At 43.4% G+C, this 24,309-nt stretch overlaps 1 protein-coding gene and 1 pseudogene across 2 annotated transcripts in view; one reads left to right on the forward strand and one right to left on the reverse strand.

The window, feature by feature from the left end:
* Nucleotides 1-24,309, reverse strand: part of LOC138786728 (oocyte zinc finger protein XlCOF6-like) — a 622,195-nt gene that overhangs the window by 158,033 nt on the left and 439,853 nt on the right. The window lies entirely within an intron of this gene.
* Nucleotides 4,821-24,309, forward strand: part of LOC138787569 (zinc finger protein 208-like) — an 84,200-nt pseudogene continuing 64,711 nt past the window's right edge.

Consider the following 24,309-nt stretch of genomic DNA (forward strand, 5'->3'; position numbering starts at 1 on the left):
ATTGGCTGGATCACATTACATGGCTTCTAGCTTGCTCAGCCAATCAGAGCTGAGCAGGCTGGAAGCCATGTGATCCGTTCCAGCCAATGAAAAGGCTGCTGGGAGCTTTTGTTCCCAATTATTTCAGAGGAAGAAGAGGAAGAACATTGCCACATAATGGCGGTGGGAAAAGAAGACATGGTAAACAGTGAATGTGTATAGTTTTTAGCACTTCCGGTGGGGGAAGGCGGAATGGCACCAGGTGGATGATTAACACACATTACAAAGTTATATAACCCTTTAACACTCCTAACAGATCTTTGTTCATAATGTAATAGATTGCCCCAATTACCTTTATCTTGGATGGCCAGAGTAAATGTGGTAAGATTGTATTGTTACCTAAATTTCTTTATTTTTGTAGAACAATTCCATATACCATCCCAACCTCAACTTTATGTCAGCTCCAAGCAGTATTATGTCAGCTCCAAGCAGTATTATGTCAGCTCCAAACATTATTATGTCAGCTCCAAGCGTTATTTTTACAACTTATATGGAATGGAAAAAGAGCACGTGTCACGCAGCAGCTTCTACTTAGAAAGCTCAGTACTGGTGGTCTAGGAGTTCCTGGACTAATATCTTATAATAGAGCGGACAATTATTTTCTGGCCCTCATCTCCATCCCATATTTGTTCTATTTTAGAGGATCATATTGTTCCTGATTTTACCCTTAGGGTACAAACACACACACCGTATACGCAGCAGATCTGCAGCAGATTTTTTTTTTTTTTTAATTAAATCTTTGTTTATTTTATTCCTTAGAAAAAAGAAAAACATACAAACACAGAGACCTTGCAACATACAAGGGCAATGCATAAAAGGTAACATACTATTACATAAAGATATATTTCTACAACAAAACATATGTCACTTAATCCATAAATAGGTTACCGTATTATATAAATCAAGAATCATCATTTAAATCATTTACCAACCCTTTGTATACAAATACATATCCCCAACCCACCCAACCCCCCCCCCCCCCACACACACACACACCCCTTAGGAGGAAGAAGAAGAGAGAAAGAGAAGGGGAAAAAAACAAACAAACAAACAAAAAAACCTAACTCTTATAATACCTTGCACAAGTTCTCAAGCAACTTTCCCATTCATGATATGAAGGAGTACTTATTGACAGCCACTTTCTCACTATAACCAATCGCCCATAAAACAAACGCCTGCTGACTTTGTCCCGTAATACTTTCGAGGTCTTAATAGATGACACATCTCCGAGTATTATGGTTAGCGGATTGCTGGGTATTTCTATGCCCATCGTAGTTTTTATATTCAATCTGATAGCTTCCCAAAACCCCCCCAGCTTCTGACAGGACCATACCATATGCAAAAACCCCGCCGCTCTCTAACCACATCTGGGACAACTCACAATGCCTACATGATTGATTTTTACTAGGAAGGATGGAGTACAATATGTTCTTTGTATAATATTATACTGGATAATTCTGTGATTAAATGACTTAGAAACATATCGGATATTATGCATTACTCGCAACCACTGTACTTCAGAGATAGTTCCAATCTCTTCCTCCCAACTGTTCTTACCTTTTTGAGATCCCTCCAGTTTACCCACCAGATATCTATACATATAGGATATTCTCCTAGGTCCACCGGAGGGATCCCTTAACGCATCTACCAGTTGATCACTCTTTATCTTTTCCCCCTTAACCCTAATACTTTCTTTAACTGCCGTACTAACCTGAACATAAGAGAACCAGCACTTATTAGATAATAGATATTCCCGCCTAACTTCCTCCCAATTCTTAACCTTGTTGTCCACCACAATGTCAGCCAAGACCCTTATACCTCTACTAAAAGGCATCTCCCCCAGCCCAATATCCTGAGTCCCCAGGTGATAATTATACCATATAGAAGAAAATGGAAATTGTCCCTCTAGCCCAAGCAGTTTTTTCACGGCCTTCCAGACACAAACAAGGGCTCTCACCATTATCTTCTCCTTATCTCTTGTTTGGGCTACCATTCCTGCCTCTATCTTCTGAATCACATCCAGTCCTAGAACGTTTCCGGTTTGTCCAATCCAATCATGAAAGCCCCTATCTAACGACTTCTGAAACCACACCAACTGTGAAACCAAATAATAAATTTTAAAGTTAGGGACCCCCAAACCCCCCCTACCCAGAGGGAAAGTAAGAGTGTCCAACTTAATATGCACCCTTCTCCTCCCCCATATTAGATCGTTCGCCAATTTCCTTATTCTCCTGAAAAATTTATCCCCTATCCAAATAGGAGCTACTGCAAAAATATGGAGAAACTTCGGCAGACAAATTGATCTTAATAACACTATCCTATCCGCTTTACTTAACTGCAACTTAACCCAAATATTTATCTTCCCCTCCAACTCTCTCAAAACTTTCTCCAGGTTCAGCTTATTAAAATCTCCGATCTCTCTTGATACCTGTACTCCCAGATACCGGAAACTCCCCCCTTCCTCAAGAGTCCTTACTGGCAATCCTCCCACCACTACACTTTCCTTCAGAGGCATCAAGATGGATTTATTCCAGTTCACCAATAACCCCGAGAACTTCCCGTTTTTCTTAATCAATTCCATTACCCTGGGAATAGAGACCCGGGGATCACTTAAGAACAGCAGTATATCATCCGCATAAAGTGTCACCCTGTCTCCTCCACCCCTCGCCCCAAACCCTTCAATCAGGGGGTCTTGTCTAATCAAAGCCACTAACGGTTCTAGACTCAGGGCGAAGAGCAGAGGAGAGAGGGGACACCCCTGCTTCGTACCCCTCCCCAGTATGAACCCCTCGGAGACACTATCATTAACCCGTACGAACCCTTTGGGCGAGTTATACAGCAATCTAATCATTCTTATAATCTAAGGACCAAACCCAAATCTCTCCAAAACCTCCCACAAATAATCCCACTCCACCCTGTCAAACGCCTTGGCTGCATCCAATGACAGGATGGAGTGGGAATCCGGAGCCTCTACCATCTGAATGTTTTCAAATACACGTCTTATATTAAGCTTGGCCATGCGCCCCGAGATAAAGCCCGTCTGGTCCTCATGTACCAAGTCCGGCATAATGTCTTTCAGGCGATTGGCCAATACTCTGGAATAGATCTTTACATCCGCATTAATAAGGGAAATGGGTCTATATGACTCTAGTTCGGTCTTCTCTTTCCCTTCCTTCAGTATAAGGGTGATAATAGTTTCATTCATGGAGTCCGAAAGACTCCCTGTTTCTATAGATCTTTTAAACACCTCCCATAAGGGCCTAATAAGGGCCTCCCCATGAACTTTATAAACTTCATATACTATACCATCCTTCCCGGGCGCTGTATTCCCTCTAACACCCTTCAATGCGTCAACAAACTCCCCCTCTGTAATTGGTGCATCCAGTTTTTCCCTTTGTTCTTGTGACAATGTAGGCAGGTTTATGTTACTCAGGTACTCCTGTAACTCTTTCTTCTCATATTTTGCGTCTGAAGTGTAAAGGTCTTTAAAAAATGTCATAAATTGGGTAGTTATCTCTTGGGGACTATAAACCATTTTCCCCTCTGCCCCTCTAATTGCCATTATTTCTCTTCTCCCCTCCTGATTTTTTATAATGGACATAAGACCCTTATTTGGGGTTCCCGATTCTCTATATCTCCTCCCACCCGAGAAGATTATCTGACTTCTAGCCTTATCTTTTAGATACCCATCCAACTCCTCCTGTCTTCTCTCTAATTTATTCCGTGTTTCTCTAGTTGTGTTTGTGATATAATCCCTCTCCGCTTCCCTTACCCCTTCTTTTAAACTTTCCTCTTTTCCCCTAAACTCCTTCTTCTTCCTGTTAATAATCCCAAAATACCTCCCTCTAATAATCGCTTTCATAGTGTCCCAAATAGTGTGAAGTGCAGCAGTGTCTAAATTAATTTCCCATAACTCTTTAAACTCTCGGGTAATTCCTTCCTTATCTTCAATAAGCTCTAACCAGTGTGGGTGAATTTTAATAGGTTTTATCACCTTATCTTTTTGTATGTATATTTCCGCTAATATAGGTGAGTGATCCGACAAACCCCTTGATAAATGTGAAACCTTTTTAATTTTGTGCACCAAATGTAAGCTAACTAATACCATATCAATTCTGGAAAGGACGTTATTAGTTTTATTCCAACACGTGTACTCATATCTATCAGGGTTTTTTTCCCTCCAGATATCAACCAAACCATATTCTTTAATTACTCTCAACAACGGGGAGAACCCAGAACTTCTATGGTGCCCATCTTCCCTGCAGCAGATTTGATGGTGCAGATTTGATGGTGCAGATTTGATGCTGTGTTCAGTTATTTAGATCTAATCTGCTGCGTATTTGCTGCGTATCGCAGCAGTAAATACACTACTTATACGGTGTGTGTGTGTTTATACCCTTACAATCATTGAAAGACTCATTACTCCTATGGGGAAAACGGTTGTAGAAAGGCATTGGGTTCATCTCACTAAAAGACACATTCCCCTTTCTTTTCTTAAATCTCTTCTCCGCTTTATAGATCTCCCCACATGGATATCGTCCATTTCGTCTCTCCATCATTCTCGTTTCTTCCAATACCTCCAAGTTAGACGTTTCCTAGATTCCTTGGCCCCCTCCTCATCCTAAGCTTACAGATTTTCACAAGTACTTTGTAAGATGGAAAGATCACACTAAAGGTTTAACGGCAGCTTCCAACTTGCAAACAAGTAAATATCCTGATACTAAACTGACCTTTATATGTAAGTGGGAGGAGGAATTGGCAGAAAGCTTTGAGCAAGAACAATGGCGGCAAGTTTATAATTGGATTTAAAAAAAAAAAACAACCTCTACGTGCATTAACCAATCAGAGTTAAAAAAAAAAAAAAATTCAGACCAGGTGGTACCTCACCCCAAGTAGATACATATGACTTGAAATTACTCCAATTTCTTGTGGCGAGATTGCGCTCAAAAAGCTACCCAGTTACATATGTGGTGGTTTTGTCCAAACTTCACTATTTTTGGTTAGAAATCTTTACTTACTCACTTTATAACTCCCAGCTCACTGAACACTCCGGCCTTTGCAATTCTCCATCTACATTTGTCTGATATCTTTCCCTCTCATAGAACTGTGGGTCACCATATTCTATTAGCGGCTAGACTTGTTATAGCCCAAAACTAGAAATCCCCTCCTCCTCCATTATTGGGTGAAGTGATTTGCAGAGTAATCCAACATTGCTATAAGGAAACTTCTCTTTCTCCTAACACTTTAGTTGTTCCACATTGGGAAATATCATCATCACCAAACACCTGCGTGCCGTCCCTCTCTGTATCCTCTGTGGCCGTATTTACCTCAGGAGGCGGGAGAGAGTTATTACCACTCGGCCGGTGACAGGATATATCTTCATTTATTCATCATAACATCCATCCTCCCTGAGATCCCCTGATACACATACAGCTCAGCTACATGTACATTACACACATACAGCTCAACTACATGTACATTACACATATACAGCTCAGCTACATGTACATTACACATATACAGCTCAGTTACATGTACATTACACACATATACAGCTCAGCTACATGTACATTACACATATACAGCTCAGCTACATGTACATTACACATATACAGCTCAGCTACATGTACCTTACACACATATACAGCCCAGCTACATGTACATTACACACATACAGCTCAGCTACATGTACATTACACACATACAGCTCAGCTACATGTACATTACACATATACAGCTCAGCTACATGTACATTACACATATACAGCTCAGCTACATGTACATTACACACATACAGCTCAGCTACATGTACATTACACACATACAGCTCAGCTACATGTACATTACACACATACAGCTCAGCTACATGTACATTACACACATACAGCTCAGCTACATGTACATTACACATATATAGCTCAGCTACATGTACATTACACACATACAGCTCAGCTACATGTACATTGCACATATACAGCTCAGCTACATGTACATTACACACATATACAGCTCAGCTACATGTACATTACACACATACAGCTCAGCTACATGTACATTACACATATACAGCTCAGCTACATGTACATTACACATATACAGCTCAGCTACATGTACATTACACACATATACAGCTCAGCTACATGTACATTACACATATACAGCTCAGCTACATGTACATTACACACATACAGCTCAGCTACATGTACATTACACACATATACAGCTCAGCTACATGTACATTACACACATACAGCTCAGCTACATGTACATTACACATATACAGCTCAGCTACATGTACATTACACATATATACAGCTCAGCTACATGTACATTACACATATACAGCTCAGCTACATGTACATTACACACATATACAGCTCAGCTACATGTACATTACACACAGGGCTCTGCTGCAGGCATATATAACATACACACACACAGCTCTGCTCCACACACATCACTTCAGCTCATCCAGCACAGCAGAGTCCTGCATACACTGAGCAGCAGCCCCTGATCATGTGACTCCTCCTCCTCCATGTGACTGATCACATGACTGTGACATCATGGCAGGTCCTGTAAGCACAGGGGAAGCACACGGCTCCTGTACAGCTCTGCAGGCGGAGGGAAGGAGCTGGGGGACAGCGGGAGGATTAACCCCTTCAGGACTGAACTTTATTAATTCTTATGTATGAAGTGTTTTTTCTTTGGTTTTGAGCGATACCAGATATATTACATTGTCTCATCTTCTCTCCATTCATCTCCCAACACTCCAGGATCCTCTGCTGATATCTTCTATATAAGAGACCGACCCATCAACCATGGAGAGAGACAGAGACAAGATGGCCGAGAGGATAATAACCCTCACCCTACACATACTCTTCCTGCTTACTGGGGAGGTGAGGGATTCTGGGAGTGATGTCATCATGACATCATTCATATCTATGGAATAACAGATGGATAGGACGGGAGAGGTGAGGGATTCTGGGAGTGATGTCATCATGACATCATTCTTATCTATGGAATAACAGATGGATAGGACTGGAGAGGTGAGGGATTCTGGGAGTGATGTCATCATGACATCATTCTTATCTATGGAATAACAGATGGATAGGACTGGAGAGGTGAGGGATTCTGGGAGTGATGTCATCATGACATCATTCTTATCTATGGAATAACAGATGGATAGGACTGGAGAGGTGAGGGATTCTGGGAGTGATGTCATCATGACATCATTCTTATCTATGGAATAACAGATGGATAGGACTGGAGAGGTGAGGGATTCTGGGAATGGATGGAGTGATAGTAATGTGTCTCTCCATACACAGGATTACACAGTAGTGAAGAAGTCCTCTAGTGGGCGCTGTGGGGCCCCTGGGTGTGAAGGACGGGGAAGAACCCTGAGCCCAATCCCGGGGCCCCTGATACATGAGGAAATGGAGGAAGAGAAGATCCTAGAAGTCACCAACAAGATGGTGGAGCTGCTGAGTGGAGAGGTGAGACTGTGGCTGCTGGGAATGCTGGGACATTATACAGTAACACCACTGGAGGGCTGGGGGGGATGACTGTGTGATCATTGTGTGTGTCAGGTTCCTATAAGGTGTCAGGACGTGGCGGTCTATTTCTCCATGGAGGAGTGGGAGTATGTAGAAGGACACAAGGATCAGTACAAGGATGTGATGCTGGAGGATCAGCAGCCCCTCCCATCAGCAGGTAATAGACAGGACTATATACGCACCTCCTCTCTGTATTATCTGGATGGAAAGAATGAATTCAGTCTCTGTATGTGTTCCCTCCAGTCAGATCCAGTAAGAGAACAGCACCAGAGAGATGTCCCCGTCCTCTTCTCCCACAGGATCAGGATCAGGTAGATGGAGATGTTCCCTATGATCTGTACATCCCACCTGACTTCTCCTACTGTCTGATGACTTTTACAATATTTCTCTCACATCTTATGAATCAGGGGGAAGATGGGAACAATATTAATGCTCCAGAGACAGATGTGAGCTGTGATGAGCAGTATAAGGAGGAAATTACTGGAGGGAAGGATCTGAACTATATTAACGCTATACACATAATTAAAGAAGAGACAGATGACAGCAGTGATGAGCAGTATAAGGAGGACATCACTACAGGTAACCGCCCAGGTGAGTAGTGAACACTAAATGCAGAGAACAGTCACACATTCTCCTCAGTCACCGGCTGTAACTATTCTGTGTGGAATATTATAAGTTCTGTGTCCTGTCAGTTTTCCAGCTATATAATCATTCAGCCTAAATTCTAATATACAGGAGAAGGATAGTTGATCCCTGTCCTAATAGGAGGTAATAAAGGAATGTTTACATGTTGTTGCCTAGGCAACAGTTACCGGTTTTCCCATAGGATTAAAACTTAGCTTTTATTTAACTTTTATTAGTAACAATCGAAAATAGTGATAGATATATACAGTCCTAAATATTAAAGACGCTACTATTTTTAATATTTAGCACTGTAAATTCTAATATACAGCACAGTCCCAGCGGACAATATATCACTATCAGTCTCATGCTGCATCTATAGTGACTGTCCTCATCTTACAGCGCACCTGCTGCAAATATTTTTTTTTTAAGAAATCAACAGGCAATGTGATCACAAGCAGTTATGTAATATACTCACTTTAATTATTTTAAAAAGAATCAATATGGTGAAATCAGCGTTATACATACAGCCGAACCGCGGTCCATGTTCCCTTTGTGGAGATATTGAGTCTTTTGTTTGTTCAAAAAAAGATCCCAAACACAACGTAGTGTGGAGCAAGCGCTAAAATTATAGAGTGCTTGTTACTAGAGTCGAGAATTTTTCAATGATCAAGTTCATGACCCCTCATGACCTTTGACCATTATACTTAGTTTAGATGCAGGAAAGGCCTCCGACAAGACCTCATGGCCTTTTATTCCCACCACTATTCAGCGTAGACGGTTTGGCCCTATATTCTTCTGTGATCTCCCCCAGTAACGCCATGCTGGTTGGGGTCCAGCAGGTTATCGGTATGTAGGGGGTCAATAGTCCTATTATTTATTTGAGAAGAGTTTCCATTACTTTTCCTACTACGGACGTCATCTCCCCGGCCTCCAGCTTCTAGATTCTTCTCCCTGACACTTCCTGTGGAAGGGAACAGATCTGATCCTTCTTATTATGTTACATAAAAAAGAGTAACTTTCCATGTCTGCAATATGTTTAAGCTTCTATTACTGGGAAATAAGAGAAATGGTGTTTTCTCCTTTGCAGATGATTCTACCAGGAGCTCAGGGGGACATCAGATCTCCTCAGAGGATCATATCACACAAGATACATATGAGGAGCCGTCCACTATCCCAGATACACCCTCAGCCCCTCACAGCAAAGATCTCTCATCTCATCCTGTTATACAAGTCCCATCTTCTGCTCCATCACATCAAGCTGACATTTACAGAGAAGACGATGAACATCAAAGAGAAAATACAGGAAAGCCTCAGTTTTCATATTTACAACGTGAACAATGCTTTACTCACAAAAAATATCTTATAGGGGAGAAGGCATTTTCATGTTCAGTATGTGGAAAATGTTTTACTAAGAAATCAAATCTTGTTGACCATCAAAAAATTCACACAGGGGAGAAGCCATTTTCATGTTCAGAATGTGGAAGATGTTTTAAAAGGAAATCAAAACTTCTTGACCATCACAGAATTCACACAGGGGAGAAGCCATTTTCATGTTCAGACTGTGGGAAATGTTTTACTGACAAATCAAACCTTCTTCGCCATCAAAGAATTCACACAGAGAAGAAGCCATTTTCATGTTCAGAATGTGGCAAATGTTTTGCTTATAAATCAAGTCTTCTCGACCATCAAAGAACTCACACAGGGGAGAAGCCATTTTCATGTTCAGATTGTGGGAAATGTTTTACTGACAAATCAAATCTTTTTCGCCATCAAAGGATTCACACAGGGTAGAAGCCATTTTCATGTTCAGAATGTAGAAAATGTTTTACTCGCAAATCAACTGTTGGTACACATCAGCTGTGCTTGGGGGGGGGGGGGGGGGGGAGGGAGTCATAGCGTCATGACGTGAGACACATCTCTCCACTCCTTTTTCCTCCTACCTCTGAAGCCCAGTGTTTGAATTCTCTTCTTTTAGTTGTAATTAATGTGCCTTATACCTGATATGGCTTAAATGCCGGATTACTAATTCTCCTCCGGTCCCCCCAAGACGAGGAAGGGGGGCAGGCCTTACTGCCCAATTATTGGGCCGTCTAGAAGGTCCAGTAAACGAACACGGATGTAGCAGATCAGTGCTCGTTTACTAAAATGACCAGGCCGTAGTCGGCCTGTGTAATAGTGTTAGTGTAGTCGGCCTGTGTTAGTTTGTCGCATCATTCATTTTAAGCTATTTTATTGGCTTTATTATACTCCAAAAATTTCAACAGGTTTTTTCCCCACCATACTGTGTACGAAATATCATGTGATCAAGGTGTTCAGGTCACAAAAATTTTTAAGTGAAGTAGATAAATAAGATTAAAAAAAGAAAAACTCTTGGTACACATCAAAGAACTTACAAAATAGAGCAGTCAGTTTTTGTTCAGAATGTGGGAGATGTTTTGCTCAGAAAATGTCTTTTTAGGGTGCGTTCACACCTACAGGATCTGCAGCAGATTTGATGCTGTGTTCAGTTATTTAAATGAAATCTGCTGCAGAAAATCAGCTGCAGATCCTGTAGGTGTGAACGCACCATTAAACAAAGAACTCACACAAAGTATAAGTCGTTTTAATGTTCAGAATGCAGTAAATGCTGTAAAAGAAAACAAGAACTTGTTAAACATCAAAGAACTCACACGGGTAAAGCCGTATTCATTCAATGAATGTGAAAAGTGTTTAACCCCTTAAGGACAGAGCCAATTTCCATTTTTGCGCTTTCGTTTTTTCCTCCTTGAGCTTAAAAGGCCATAGCAGTTGCATTTTTTCACCTAGAACCCACATGAGCCCTTAATTACTGTGCCACTAATTGTACTTTGCAATGACAGGCTTAATTTTTGCATAAAGTACACTGCAAAACCAGAAAAAAGTTTAATGTGCGGTGAAACTGAAAAAAAAAAAAAGCGCAATTTTTTTAATTTGCTTTCGTGTTTACGTCGTTCGTCCTAAGGTAAAACTGACTTGTTATACATGTTCCTCAAGTTAGTACAATTACGATATACTAAAGAAGTCCAGTAAGACACAGCGCACTACTCAATTATAATAGACGGGAACATGGTAGCAATAGGGAGTGTATGGACGCGGTGGTGCTCACCCCACAGAAAAAACATATTGACTATAAATAAAGAAAAGAATGTAGGGGGCACTCACTGCATAAAGATGCAAAATACTTTATTGAATCTTCATTAAAACATCCACGCTTGGTGTAGTAGTGAACGGGAACGCCAGGGCTCTATTGATCATGGACGCATTACAGTTGCCAGTAAAGTCTTGTTGAAAATCTGAAAATTCACACAGGGGCAGAGCATTTTTTTACCCAGGAGAGCAGAGGACATTGGTGAATCACTCACATATAATGACAGTTATTATGCTGCCAGATACGATTTTGCTAAAGGACTGAAGATGAAACCTTTATTGGGTTAACTTCACCCAGGAGAGCAGAGGGCGTTGGTGCATCACTGACTAATGACAGTTATTATGCTGCTAGACAAATCTTTACTAAAGATGAACAAACCGAAGTTCACGAACCGTGATTTTGATTTTGTTTGCAAAAAATTTGATTCGGGACCAACCATATTTTTTAAAAGTTTGTACTGCAGTTCGTCCAAAATGGCAGCCACACTTAACATATTACATTTTAGCAAATGTGTGGGGCAAGGAGTTATATTTAATCTCTTCAGGCCACCCTCACCCCCTCCTTCCAACATTATATTTTCTCCTTCTCTCTCTCTCTACATATATAGACCTGCTGTACAGTAAACTGAACACGTACATTTATACTAGCTAGAGAAACATAGGTAGAGGCAGGGTTATATAAGGTTGATTGAATATCTGGGACAGATAGAGTATAGTGTTAGGGTTGTAGTGTAAGCTGTGTAGCTGTCAAATAGCTCCTGTTGTGTCATTTTGTGTCAGTACAGTACAGTCATCTGTCAGGTTATCCAAGGTGGCCTGTTCTAAAACAGTGTCTGCCAGAAGCATAAATTCAATTGGTAATGACATTTAGGCTGCTACCAGACACAGTTTAAAGTGTACCAGTCGTTCTATAAATCTTTTGACATGTCATAGACAGATATCAAAAGTTTTGATCGGTCTGGGTCTGGACAAACCGGGAGATAGAACGGGGGGAAAAAAGAGTACGACTTTTTTTTATTTAGATTTTATTTTATTTATTTATTTTTATTTAGCATCTTTTTCCCGCTCTATCTTCCGATTGGTATGGTCTAAGCACTCAGACCCGAACTGAACAATACTTTTGACATGTCAAAAGTTTTGTATAACGACAGGTACACTGTAAGAAAAGGCCACCTGACAGGTGACTCATAGAGTAAACTTCACCTAGGAGAGCTGTGGACAGTTGGATCACTGGTATACAATGACACTATTAGTGTTGGTGAGATGCAATAAAAATCAGCCAACAGGGAGACTAGACATTATTTACTCACAAAAAAGAGCACCCGTTTTTGCGGTCCTTGCCAAAACTGTATCCTCTCACTGTATCAAATTCCTGTACCACGTACAGGACACTATTCTCTCAGTTCTGGCTGTTTGCAAATTCTTTGCACTGCCCACTCCTGCTTTTTCTTTTCTCTGAACCAGCTCCTATACTTCTGAGGTGGACTGGTGGGAGTAGGTTCTGCCACAGGAGGGGTATCTGGTCTCTCTGACAGTGTTCTCGTCATAAGCCACTTGAAGGTGACTCAGGCAAGCTTGATGGCTTCTCTGCTAAAGCTGCACACTGAGTATGGTTTGACGGCCTCTCTGGGACTACTGCATGCTCAGTATGGCTTGACAGCCTCTTATACAGCTGAGGTACATTACACACAGCGCTCTGCTGCAGGCATATACAGTAAAACCTTCCGAGCAGACCACTTCTTGGAGAAGACCACCCCATCTCCATGAGGAGGCATGGCTAAGCTGGGTGGAGGAAGAAGCAGCCATACTGTCCAGGAACAGCTCCCACAGTGGAACCATGCAAGGAACAGCTCCAGCAACCACCGGGACCCCCCGGACTGATCCACCGCCTTCCCTGGCCATCTGGATAACACAGTTACAGAGAAACTCAATGATAGCGAAGGTCCGTCACAACTGTCAGCAATGGAACAGTGCTGACAGTTAACTCTATGAATGCTGCGGTCAGCACACCCGCAGAATCTATAGGGGCTGTCAGGGGGTTCCTCTCCAGTATCACACAATAAACAGAGCGAGCTATGGATGAACAGCCCCAGGAACCTTTATTAGATACCAGCAGAAAGGTCCATACAAAACCTCACCACACAGAGGATGCAAAACGTCCAGGAACACAGGAAATGTCCAGCAACAACAAATATCCCAACTTCTCCTCTGGATCAATATGACAGCTCTTGATGCTTCCTCTCTTTGGGGAGCTGGCCTTAGCATCAGCCTCCCACAAAGGATCTACCACAACCTGGTCCCTCAGCTTCCTTTCTTATATCCAGGAGTTGGCAGACATCTTTGCTGGTTTCCAGGCCCCCCAGATCTGGGACTGGAGCCTCCGCAATCAGGACACCACAGGGGGTGATCTCCAGCATTTGGAGAGCAGAGAGGTCATGAATGGACAGCCAGGAAATGTCAGTGGGGGTCCATCAGGAGATATGGACACCTGTCCTGCAGATGGTCAATGAGCTAATTCTATTACCTGTAGTTATCAGAGCTCCAGACAGGACAGGGAATACACAACATGGTGGGGAACACAAGATTCTCCTAAAATTAGTAATAATAAGGCCATATCAAAAAATGATGTAACCATCTGCACCCCAAACCATAACAGGGGCGCATAAAGAGAAGTCTCCCTGTACAGAGGGAGAATTCTCCCTCTGTTCACCAATGAGGCTCTGCAATGTGATCACGGAGTCCCAATGGTAGCATTGGAAACCGGAGGCCTCTGGTGTCCTGGCTGCCTACAGAGGCTGACAGGAGTGGAGGGCGGGGGAGTGCACTGCCGCGATTTCTGCCCCCTTCCCCGGCACTGGCAGCTGATACCAGTGATGTACTGTAATAGAATGGTGTATACAGATCATGATACCCGTGATATAATAGAATGGTGTATACAGCTGATACCACTGATATAATAGAATGGTGTATACAGATGATACCCATGATGTAATAGAATGGTGTATACAGCTGATACCAGTGATGGAATAGAATGGTGTATACAGCTGATCCCAATGATGTAAAAGAATGGTGTATACGGCTGATACCAGTGATGTAATAGAATGGTGTATATAGCTGATACCAGTGATGTAATAGAATGGTGTATATAGCTGATACCAGTGATGTAATAGAATGGTGTATACAGCTAATACCAGTGATGTAATAGATTGGTGTATACAGCTGGTACCAGTGATATAATAGAATGGTGTATACAGCTGATACCAGTGATGTAATAGAATGGTGTATACAGCTGATACCAGTGATGTAATAGAATGGTGTATACAGCTGATACCAGTCATGGAATAGAATGGTATATACAGCTGATACCAGTGATGGAATAGAATGGTATATACAGCTGATACTTTACTTATGTTATACTGTACTCAGCTCTAAGAATAGTTTTAGGGCCGGGCAATACTTGCCATATGTAGGGATGTACGAAAGTTAATATATTACTGTTTGCTGTATAAATTTTGTCTCATTACCACATAACAGACATGACTGTGCCCTCTTCCATCATTATATATGTATTAGGGATGCACAATGCCCCGAAATATGATACTTTTATCAATGTTCCGGGCCAAAAAACGCTTTGGTACCAGGATTCTCTGGTATTCAATACTTTATGTTAAGCTGCCTAATAGTGCAGCTTAACATAAAGTATAGTGTAGAGAACACGGCCGGTGGCTAGCTGAGCGCTGGCCGTGTTCTCTGTGTGCTGCCCCCTGTGTCACCCTCGCTGTCCTCCCTCCCTCTGCTCCCAGTGGCGCCAATTTCAAATAACCAGCAATTATCAATCGCTTGTGCCAGCTATTTAACTGTGTAGATGCCGCTGTCAGTTGTGACAGCAGCATCTAACCCCTCCTGAGCCGCTCCATATGCAGAGGGGGGGGGAGGGGGGGGGCGACTACGAAGTGTAGCAGACCCCCGCTCCTGGTGTCTATCTGATAATAGAGACACCAGACTCTGTTATCAGAGAAATGATTTATGCAATGGAGCCGGAGGGGAACGGAGGTATCTGCAGTGTCCCAGTACACAAAAGGTTCTTCTATATATATATGTATATTCTTTGCTGTTGTACTGGAAAGGGTAATGGCCGCTGCAAAGAGCTCAGCTTATATTGCCCCCCAGTGTTCAAGTTTAGTATCATCCTCTGTATTCCTCATATTCTCCAATGTGTATTAATTTGCCTATTTATTTGTACTTGTCACATGGTGTGGTGATGCAAATGGCCTAGTGTCACATGACTTTTCCCAGCTGCCGTGGTAACCCCAATAGCCGTCAAGCTTTTGACCGGGGTCAGTTAGTCACCTCCCTCTCTAGTGGTTGTTCTCCCTCTACCTTCAGGAGGGAAGGACGTGTGCTCTGCTGCTCCTCCGGGAGAAGGCCGCAACTCAGTGTGATCCACCTAACTACCTCTGAGACGTATTCCGTCCCAGTCCAGACCAGCCTCATCCTCAAGACTCTCATCGCTAACAGCAAGTATTCTCCTCAGTATCGTCATAGCCAGCATCATTCTCAGGGAACTACTACTCCCATCCTCCGTTAAAGGGGTTGGCCACTTTATAGTAAAATAGGTCAGTACAAAGTATTAGTAAGTGTGCTCAATGTATATACTGACAGTAGCTCCCTGTGTACTCACTGTATATACTGACAGCAGCTCCCTGTGTACTCACTGTATATACTGACAGCAGCTCCCTGTGTATTCACTGTATATACTGACAGCAGCTCCCTGTTTACCTCATAGAGCTAAAATCAGACTCCCCTTAACCAGGCTGGGCTGCCCTGCTCTGTGGTGTTTTGGTCCATAAGATGGCTGACATGGAGGAGCATGTGACCAGGCCCCGCCCCCCAGTGTCCTCCATAGACATATACAGGCTCAGTGGTGGACACTGGGGGGCAGGGCCTGGTCACATGCTCCTCCGTGTCAGCCATCTTATGGACCAAAACACCACAGAGCAGGGCAGCCCAGCCTGGAGGAGAGGAGTCTGATATTAGCTCTATGAGGTACACAGGGAGCTGCTGTCAGTATATACAGTGAGTACACTTACTAATACTGTATACTGAGCAATTTTACTTTAAAGTGGACAACCCCTTTAAGATTCCTCTCAACAAAAGTGACACTACCACACTACTGCCTATTGCAACATCACCCATCTCCTCAGTTGTATTCAAGTTTGCCTATCGCTCGATGCATCCAGAGAGACTGTTGCTATTGACAAATTCCGTGTTAATAAACGTACAACTCCCGTTGTTTTTGAACCCTGGCATTGGTCTAGTTATTGGTGCCTTGACTAAGGGCAACGAAGAATTGTTGGGGCCCAGCATGGTCAGGTACCCGTGGGTTAGTCAGCTCCCCTCGTGCCATAACCGTGACCTAACATCTGGCAAGTGGCAACCTGGGTCCTGCCTACCACTACCATCAACTACTACTCGCCCAGTGGGTCACCCCATCGCATATCCGCGGCTGAAGGGAGAGCGGCAGGTCCCAGAGAGATCAAAGGAGAAAGGTGACCCTGCAGCACATGTGAGGATCCAGAAGGCTGTGAGGTGGGGGAGGCAGGTCGGGGCGGTGAGGTGGGGGAGGCAGGTCGGGCTGGGAGGTGCCTAAATCAGTGATGTGGGGGTGACTGGGGGATCGGCCTTGCTCTGGCTATAGTGTATGTGGGATCCTGTGTAAATAAAGGGTCCTCTTCCTTACATGCTGCAGCACAAGCGTTAAACAAAACACTGCAGAGCACTGATAACCTCTGACCTCTGAAGAAAAAGAAATGGGCTGCAGCATGTGTCAGTAGCAGGACTGTGTTAGTGATCACGGTAACTGATGCAGCTTAAAGAGAACCAATCACCTAAAATTAACTGTCCCTATAATAAAAGATTATCTCTCCCTAAATCTATTCCTGAAGATACAGACTGCCTGTGCAGTCTGTATCTTATGCTTTTACCTAATCCTGTAAAGCGGAGCAGTAAGGGCGGCGGCGGCGGCCATCTTGATGACGTCACAGTGGTGCGTTCCAGCGCTGGAACGCAAGGGACGTAATCAAGATGGCGCCCGGCTTTACTGCACCGCTACAGAGGACTGGGTAAAGTATAAGATACAGACTGCAAAGGCAGTCTGTATCTTCATGTAGTTTATTTCTGAAGATACAGACTGCCTGTGCAGTCTGTATCTTATACTTTACCCAGTCCTCTGTAGCGGTGCAGCTAAGCCGGACGCCATCTTGATTACGTCCCTTGCGTTCCAGCGCTGGAACGCACCAGTGACGTCATCAAGATGGCCGCCCCCGCCCTTACTGCTCCGCTATACAGGATTAGGTAAACGCATAAGATGCAGACTGCACAGGCAGTCTGTATCTTCAGGGACATACTAATAGGGCCAGTTAGAATAGACATACACAGTGATCTCGCGCTGTATAGCGCGGGATCACTGTGTATTTACAGAGCGGCGGCAAAGGCTCATGGGAGCCCTTCCCGCCGCTCGGCATGCCGGAAGCTTCCTGTCTCGCGCCGGCTCTTTTGAAAAGAGCCGGCGCGAGACAGGAAAAGAGAATGTGTATATTGTAAAATCACGGGCATAAAAGTAAATAATTCCAATTACAAATATTAATAAAATATTAATTTACAGCTAATTAGCAAAAAAAAAAAATTTTAAATTTCGGCCATGATTGGTTCTCTTTAAAGGTGGTAATCATGGTAACTGGTGAGGACAGTAGCAGTTGTAGCAGAGCTGTGTGGGTGGTCGAGGTATCTGGTGCAGCATCACTAACATGAATACCTGTATGCTGTACATGTTTCTGCTTCAATTAGACACTTAAAGGGGTTATCCAGCGCTACAAAAACATTTCCACTTTTCCCCCCACTGTTGTCTCCAGTTCAGGTGCAGTTTGCAATTAAGCTCCATTTACTTCAATGGAACTGAGTTTCAAAACCCCACCCAAACTGGAGACAACAGTAGGGGGGGGGGGAGTGGCCATGTTTTTGTAGCGCTGGATAACCCCTTTAAGTGTTACTGTCGTTTAAATTTATTTTGCGGAAAAGTCCAGGCGATTTTAATAAAACTTTGTAATTGGATTTATTAGCCTAAAAATGCATTTTTATCATGAAAAAGCAGTTTGAAGCTCTCCCCCCCCCCCTGTCTTCACGGTTCTCTTGCGGAGAGGGGTGGAGGGAGATGAGGCACCAAAACAGGACAACAAAGAGTTCATTTACAGCTACATCAGTGGGCTATGTCCTATGAAGTCAGCTCTGACCTCTGAATACCAGCTTTCACACAGGTCCTGCTGCGTAATCCTTTGTTCTCTGCTCGTGACTAATCTTCTTCCTCCCTCTCCATAGGTTACACAGAGCAGGAGTGATGTACACTAGTTGAGATTTCCTGATAATGAGCAGTAAATAAGAGGGGGGGGGGGGGGAGTTCTTTTGAATGCTGATAATGGAAAATTTGCCTAATAAACCCAATGACAAATTTTTTTTTACGTTGCCTGTACTGTTGATTTCTGCAAAAAAAAAAAAAAAAACAACACAGACAGATACAGTTCAGCTCTAAGCATTTTCTTTGTATATAACACACAGGGCTCTGCTGCAGGCATATATAACACACACATACACAGCTCTGCTCCACACACATCACACACAGACAGCTCTGCTCCACACACATCACTTCAGCTCATCCAGCACAGCAGAGTCCTGCATACACTGAGCAGCAGCCCCTGATCATGTGACTCCTCCTCCTCCATGTGACTGATCACATGACTGTGACATCATGACAGGTCCTGGAAGCACAGGGGAAGCACACGGCTCCTGTACAGCTCTGTAGGCGGAGGGAAGGAGCTGGGAGGATTAACCCCTTCAGGACTGAGCTGTGTTAATTCTTAGGTATGAAGTGTTTTTTTCTTTGGTTTTGAGCGATACCAGATATATTACATTGTCTCATCTTCTCTCCATTCATCTCCCAACACTCCAGGATCCTCTGCTGATATCTTCTATATAAGAGACCGACCCATCAACCATGGAGAGAGACAGAGACAAGATGGCCGAGAGGATAATAACCCTCACCCTACACATACTCTTCCTGCTTACTGGAGAGGTGAGGGATTCTGGGAGTGATGTCATCATGACATCATTCTTATCTATGGAATAACAGATGGATAGGACTGGGGAGGTGAGGGATTCTGGGAGTGATGTCATCATGACATCATTCTTATCTATGGAATAACAGATGGATAGGACTGGAGAGGTGAGGGATTCTGGGAGTGATGTCATCATGACATCATTCTTATCTATGGAATAACAGATGGATAGGACTGGAGAGGTGAGGGATTCTGGGAATGGATGGAGTGATAGAAATGTGTCTCTCCATACACAGGATTACACAGTAGTGAAGAAGTCCTCTAGTGGGCGCTGTGGGGCCCCTGGGTGTGAAGGATGGGGAAGAACCCTGAGCCCAATCCCGGGGCCCCTGATACATGAGGAAATGGAGGAAGAGAAGATCCTAGAAGTCACCAACAAGATGGTGGAGCTGCTGAGTGGAGAGGTGAGACTGTGGCTGCTGGGAATGCTGGGACATTATACAGTAACACCACTGGAGGGGTGGGGGGGATGACTGTGTGATCATTGTGTGTGTCAGGTTCCTATAAGGTGTCAGGACGTGGCGGTCTATTTCTCCATGGAGGAGTGGGAGTATGTAGAAGGACACAAGGATCAGTACAAGGATGTGATGCTGGAGGATCAGCAGCCCCTCCCATCAGCAGGTAATAGACAGGACTATATACACACCTCCTCTCTGTATTATCTGGATGGAAAGAATGAATTCAGTCTCTGTATGTGTTCCCTCCAGTCAGATCCAGTAAGAGAACAGCACCAGAGAGATGTCCCCGTCCTCTTCTTCCTCAGGATCAGGTAGATGGAGATGTTCCCTATGATCTGTACATCCCACCTGACTTCTCCTACTGTCTGATGACTTTTACAATATTTCTCTCACATCTTATGAATCAGGGGGAAGATGGGAACAATATTAATGCTCCAGAGACAGATGTGAGCGGTAATGAGCAGTATAAGGAGGACATCACTACAGAAAAAGATCTTATTACTATGGACAAGACAATTAAAGAAGAGGAGGAGACAGATGTGAGCAGTGATGAGCAGTATAAGGAAAACATTACTGCAGAGAAGGAACTAAACTCCTTTAATTATACAGACATAAGGGTAAAAGAGGAGACAGATGTGAGCGGTGATGAGCAGTGTATGGAGGACATCATTACATGGAAAGATCTGAACTTTATTGATGCTACATATATAATGAAAGAAGAAGAGGCGACAGATGACAGCAGTGATGAGCAGTATAAGGAGGACATCACTACAGGTAACCGCCCAGGTGAGTAGTGACCACTAAATGCAGAGAACAGTCACACATTCTCCTCAGTCTCCGGCTGTAACTATTCTGTGTGGAATATTATAAGTTCTGTGTCCTGTCAGTTTTCCAGCTATATAATCATTTAGCCTAAATTCTAATATACAGCACAGTCCCAGCGGACAATATATCACTATCAGTCTCATGCTGCTGCATCTATAGTGACTGTCCTCATCTTACAGCGTACCTGTTGTGAAAACGCCAGGTTAACAGATGTAATACTTTGCCCTTTATGGCTGTGACGTCCCTTGTTCGGGGAGGGTCATCCAGAGAACTGTTTGGAAGGCTCTGACCACTTACCAAGGACATATGTAGCCAGAGGCCGGCCGGGTCGGTGACGTCACTGCACCATGTGACTTATGCAGGAAATGAGAGAAAAAGCGGTGATCTTCCCCCAGTAAAGCCATGCTGGTTGGGGTCCAGCAGGTTATCGGTATGTAGGGGCCTACAGCTTCTAGATTCTTCTCCCTAATATGCAAAAAAAAGAGCCTGTGGAGCCTCATTTAAGAGTCTCGGAACACAGGACTAGCCAGATATCCATCCGGGAAGGACCCAGCTGGCAGTGCTGTCGTTTGGCTGGTCTCCCTGAGATCAGCGATCTGTTTCTCTTATGGCTCTACTAGGCATTGCTCCAGCAAGCATAGCAAACATGTGGAAAAAAAGAGATACAGCTCACCAGTGAATGGCTTCGGCAGCAGTAGGGAGGGTGCTCGATCTTCAAGGCGCTGGCCAGACGCCTCATGCAAAACTCAGCTGGGAGGAAGGGGTGTAGAAGTCGGCACTCCTGGATGTAAAAATATAAAAATTTAACTTTTATTCGTGCATTTAAAATCTGTTGGTGGGCATAGCAGGACCTACGCGTTTCGCACTACTGCGCTTAATCATGGTCTAATGTTAAATGAATCTCTTGGCGAATAAAAACAGGTGACCAACCAATGAAAAGATCCCTATGTCAAGGATCATGTGCCTTTGCGGCACAGTTGTAGCATGAGTGCAACTCCCATTCATTATACATGTGTTTAAATAAATCCTAAAATGCTTGTGAAATGGTAGTGCACGCTAGGTTATAAAACAAATCTAGAAATAATGGTACAGTAGGTCATTCTTATAGTTAAAGGGGTTGTCCGGCGATAAAAAATTATTCACAGAATAACACACATTACAAAGTTATACAACTTTGCAATGTATGTTATGTCTGTGAATGGCCCCCTTCCCCGTGTTTCCCCCCACCCACGCTAGACCCGGAAGTGTGGTGCATTATACTCACCGCATCTCGTGTCGTCCACGGTCTCCGATCGTCAGCAGTGACGTCTTCTTCGGGAGGCCGGCGGATCTTCCCGAGTGCCGGCCACCCTCTGCAGTGTCATCCGAAGCTCAGCCGCGATTGGCTGAGCATAACTGATGACGCGGCTGATTCACAATGCTTTGGGCTCGTCGTATTGTCTGTCTGTTGTAGCCCCTCTTAGTCAAGCGGGTTGCAGTTTCTTTGCATTGTGTGTCAAAGACCGTGCTGTCTGAGCAGATGCACTTTACCCTTGTGAACTCCCCTACAGGAATAGCTTGTATAGTGTGAAGGGGATGTTCACTCGTGGCATGTAATATAGTGTTGCCCGCAGTGGGATTACGGAAAACTGAGGTGGTGACAGCTTTTCTGAGGATCGAGGCTTGTAAGTCAATGTCCAAGAAAGTGATTTCTGTTTTATGGAAATAGTAAGTGAAAGATAAAATATAAATAAACTGTCGTGCCTCCTCCTCATTCGATTAGACACTAGATATCCAAAAGGTCTTAACTATAAGAATGACCTACTGTACCATTATTTCTAAATTTGTTTTATAACCTAGCATGCACTCCCATTTCACAAGCATTTTAGGATTTATTTAAACACATGTATAATGAATGGGAGTTTCACATGGGAGAGGCACATGATCCTTGACGTAGGGATCTTTTCATTGATTGTCACCTGTTTTTATTCGCCAAGAGATTCATTTAACATTAGACCATGATTAAGTGCAGTAGCGCGAAACGCGTAGGTCCTGCTATGCCCACCAACAGATTTTAAATGCACGAATAAAAGTTAAATTTTTATATTTCTACATCCAGGAGTGCCGACTTCTACACCCCTTCCTCCTAGCTGAGTTAGGCATTGCTCCCACCTAGCAAGAATCTTGCTCTACACTGATGAGGGGCAACACCCCAAAACAGCTATCTGTGGATGGATAACTGGCCTTTGTTTTTCCCTTGTCATTACATTGACTTATAGGGCCTTTTAATATGGTGGTTTTGGCTGGGTCCTTTCCAGAGGGATATAGCTAGTCTTGTGTTTCGAGACTCTTAAATGAGGCTCCACGGGCTCTTCTTTTGCATATTCATGTTTCCCAGGGAGCATTGAACCTAGGATTTCATTGCATTGAGCGCTTTCACTGTCAGACGGCAGTGTTATCGTTTGGCTGGTCTCCCTGAGATCAGTGATCTGTTTCTCTTCTCCCTGACACGTCCTGTGGATGGGAACAGATCTGATCATTCTTATTATGTTACGTAAAAAAGAGTAACTTTCCATGTCTGCAATATGTTTAAGCTTCTATTACTGGGAAATAAGAGAAATGGTGTTTTCTCCTTTGCAGATGATTCTACCAGGAGCTCAGGGGGACATCAGATCTCCTCAGAGGATTATATCACACAAGATACATATGAGGAGCCGTCCACTATCCCAGATACACCCTCAGCCCCTCACAGCAAAGATCTCTCATCTCATCCTGTTATACAAGTCCCATCTTCTGCTCCATCACAGCAAGCTGACATTTACAGAAAAAACGTTGGACATCAAAGAGCAAATATAGGAAATCCTCAGTTTTCATATTTACAACGTGAACAATGCGTTACTAACAAAACATATATTACAGAGGAGAAGCCTTTTGTATGTTCAGAATGTGGGAGATGCTTTACTTACAAATCAAAGCTTGTTACCCATCAAAGAATTCACACAGGGGAAAAGCCTTTTTCATGTTCAGAATGTGGAAAATGTTTTACTAAGAAATCAAGTCTTGTTGACCATCAAAAAATTCACACAGGGGAGAAGCCATTTTCATGTTCAGAATGTGGGAAATGTTTTACTAAGAGATCAAAACTTGGTGACCATCAAAGAATTCACACAGGGGAGAAGCCATTTTCATGTTCAGAATGTGGGAGAAGTTTTACTGACAAATCAAACCTTCTTCGCCATCAAAAAATTCACACAGAGAAGAAGCCATTTTCATATTCAGATTGTGGGAAATCTTTTGCTTATACAGTGGTACCTTGGTTTAAGAGTAACTTGGTTTAAGAGCTCTCAGTTTTTCAAAATTGTGACTTGGTGTAAGAGCTCCCTGTACTGGGTGGGAGGGGGAATGGGGGAGGGGCATGGTCTGCATAGCGGGGTCTACAGCACTGTACTCTGACCCAGGAAGTCTCCTTCACCTTCCAAATCATAGCAGATCCACTTC

Source organism: Dendropsophus ebraccatus, chromosome 3, assembly GCF_027789765.1.
Source record: "Dendropsophus ebraccatus isolate aDenEbr1 chromosome 3, aDenEbr1.pat, whole genome shotgun sequence".
Lineage (NCBI taxonomy): Eukaryota > Metazoa > Chordata > Amphibia > Anura > Hylidae > Dendropsophus > Dendropsophus ebraccatus.